Below are 3579 nucleotides of genomic sequence, written 5' to 3'. Positions count from 1 at the left end.
GGGTGGCACAAACCCTAGCGCCGCCACCGTTTTCCCCTTCCCCCACCCGTCTCGCTGCCGCCAGAGGGTGCCCGCCGGCGAAGCCTGGCCGGCCCCGAGGAAGGCGGCGGCGGGGCACTTCCTGTTGTTGGTGCGACGCGTCGAGAGGAGATCTACGAGCTCTGGATCCGCGGTCCGTGCGCCGGATCTGCGCGATGTGCGTCCATGACGACGCGGTGGAGGTGCCTGGCTACACTCCCGTCCAGCACTTGGTGAGCACGCGCACTTGATTGCGCGTGCGAGCCGTTGGGCGCGGTCATCGCAGCCTCGAAGCCCAGGGGCGGCGCGAACACGCACGTCGCCGTCGTGGGGTGCCGCTGGGGGACGCGGGCTCCCTCGGCTGGCGGCCTCTGGCTGGGAGCGTTCGGATCTGACGGGCCTCACCGGCCGGATCTGGCACTATGGAGGCCGGAGGCCCGGAGGTGGCTCGGTCGGTGACTGTTTGCAAGCGGATTGCGTGGTGGCTCCTTGTCGGGATGGTGGTCTGGGGTAGCGTGGTCTGGGCAGTGCCTTCGGGATGCTCTGGGCTTGCGCTGCCGGTGGTGCTCCGGCTAGTTTTGTGCGGTGCAGCAAGTAGCAGCTGCTGCTCCGATCTGGTGGTGGTGTGTTGGAGACGTCGTCCCAGCATAGGTGCTCGGTTCCCTGACGAAAGTCATGCTCAACTACGGTTTGGGCTGATGGCGAATGATGCCTTTGGGTGTGATTTTTCTTGTTGAAGGCGCCATCGAGGGGATCCGACACCTCTCCTTGCTCTATGTTCTTGTCTCCCGGTGAAAACCGTGTGTAATGGTGGCGCCAGTGGTGTCATTACTTTGTTGGAAGCATTGCCTTGGAGGCAAATCTGGTGTGAGGAGCACTTGGTCAGTGGTGGTGTGGTGGATCTGGAGCGGGCAGCGTTTTGGTGAGCTTGGAGCTTTTGGTGGTGCATCCGTTTGCGGCTGGTCGTTCGGTCGACGGTGAGAGCAACAAGAGCAACCTTCACATGCAAGTTGCGCCAGCCGAGCTATGTCTACTTGCCTCGTGGGATCGGAGCGGCATATGTATCGCTCTTTCGGACATATCGTTCCTCTCCGGTGTCCTCGATGTTTGTAGATATGCTCGTGGCAGCCCGGTACAAGACGACGGTTGTTGGTGTGCATTTTGGTAGCAGCGAAGGCACTCGAGTGCCCGCCCGGGTGTGTTGTGGGGTTTTGGCTTTCCGGCGCTTTTGTATGTGTTGTCATGCTTTAGACCTAGTCTAACTAGGCGTTGCTTGGTTTTTGCCCGGTTTTCCTCAATAAACCGAGCAGTCCTATTTTTCTTTCTTTTTTTTAGCACTCGTCTTTAAGCGGTGCATTCCTCCTTTGAGGGTGTTCTTGTATTACCTTTTTCTGATCAACGAATTTGGCAGTTCTCCTGCCAACGTTAAAAAAAACACCCCACACGCTGTCAGAAATAATAATGAAAGACTACACAGCCACTTACAGGACAGAGAAAAGAAGACAGAGCACAGGGGGCCGACAGGGTGAGTAAGCCGCCTGTTGTGGCTAGCTCGAATCGGTCGTGTCAAGGTTGTGCGTTATCGTAAATAGGGTGGTGAGAGGAACGTGTATAACCAACAACGAAAGAAGCCGAGAAAGATAAGTCAAGTTGTTCCATGTCTGCAAAACGCCAAGCGAGAAATAAACGTCTGCTCATCTTAGGATTAGGAATGGTGATGGATGTAAACAAGCCGAATGACGCAGGATTAATGATTGATGTACATAAAATTTTAAAAAGGGCAGGGACGCAAAATACTGGAGTATATAATGGATCTGGGTCGTTGTAAGCTGTGGTATTTTACACCCGCAAAAAAAAATAAGCTGTGGTATTTTTCAAAAAGAAGGCTCCGCCATGGTACTATGCTTCACATATAGAGACGAATGGCGTTTTGGTTCCCAGGAACAAAGGGACCCACGTGAATAGTAAACAAAAAATAGTAAATATTTCTAAAAAGTTCTGATTTTTTTAGATGCTCGTGTTAGCATCGCAAGCATCCATGAAAATTTTCATGCGAAACGGAGCAGCGGTGTTTCGCCGGTAAAAAAACAAATTTAGGGTGACATTTTGGCGTAACATTTGGTGTTTTTTTTTTCCACAGGGCAAAATGTTTAATATTTTTGCCTACAAAATTGTATGCGCTCCCGGGAGCACCAACGAATTTCACTCGGGCAATGCTATTTGTACATGCGGGTCCTATAGAAAGTTTTACGTACTTAGTTCATTCTGACGATGGTTAGCTAAAAAATAGGAAAGTACTAGTTACCGATCGAAATACACCAGCACGTACAGATTATGCAGGAACTTTATGTAAGAATAGGATTTTGAAAACCCTTTGGTTTCTTCAAATCAGCCCATCACTCCCCACCTCATACAAACAAAGAAGATGAATAGTTTTTGGGTGAAATCCGACATCTTTATTCTGATATACCCCCTCCGTTTTAAATACAATCCTTTAATTTAGATATTACAATCTGGACTACATACTGATGTATATAGACATATTTTAGAGTGTAGGTTCACTCGTTTTGCTCTGTATGCAGTCCATACTAGTAGAATCTTTAAAAATACTTATATTTAGAAACGGAGGGAGTATATGTTGATTTTTCCATGTTTATGAATATGTACTAGTCTATTCTAGACACAATGCAACGCACAAATACTTTACTGCTCATACAATAATGCCACCATTTGGACCTGTGTAAAAATGAGAAAATGAGATTGGCACTCATTTTTCATCCAGGTCATATCTATATACATATACCTAATATTGAAGGGAAGATTGTTTCTTCACTTTTTTTTGTCTAGCCTGAGTTTCTTACGTCGAGTCACAATTTCCGTACAACGTTCCTGAGTTTTTTGTTTTTATAAGACCAGCCAATAAGTGGGGCGCGAGGAAGGATCGAACATAGGACCCTCTGGTTTCGGGCGAACATGGTAGCAACTCGACCATATGGTGTTTGGTGTCTAGATGCTGCGCCAGTTTATAAATATATACTGAACGTTACGTTCCTGAGTTTTTTGTGTGGAAAAAAGCCAAAAAGTTGGTGCATGAGGGAGGATCAAAGCGGGGGGGGTTGAGGGTCACAACGCCCGACCCCCTGTCGCCTCGCTCTGGCGACACGGGGGGCACAAACCCTAGCGCCGCCACCGTTCTCCCCTTCCCCCACCCGTCTCGCTGCCGCCAGAGGGTGCCTGCCGGCGAAGCCTGGCCGGCCCCGAGGAAGGCGGCGGCGGGGCACTTCCTGTTGTTGGTGCGGCGCGTCGAGAGGAGGTCTACGAGCTCTAGATCCGTGGTCCGTGCGCCGGATCCGCACGATATGCGTCCATGACGACGCGGTGGAGGTGCCTGGCCGCACTCCCGTCCAGCACTTGGTGAGCACGCGCACTTGGTTGCGCGTGGGAGCCGTTGGGCGCGGTCACGGCTGCCTGGAAGCCCAGGGGCGGCGCGAACATGCACGTCGCCGTCGTGGGGTGCCGCTGGGGGACGCGGGCTCCCTCGGCTGGCGGCCTCTGGCTGGG

Source organism: Triticum aestivum, chromosome 4D, assembly GCF_018294505.1.
Source record: "Triticum aestivum cultivar Chinese Spring chromosome 4D, IWGSC CS RefSeq v2.1, whole genome shotgun sequence".
Taxonomy (NCBI): domain Eukaryota; kingdom Viridiplantae; phylum Streptophyta; class Magnoliopsida; order Poales; family Poaceae; genus Triticum; species Triticum aestivum.
This window is presented reverse-complemented; position numbering follows the sequence as displayed.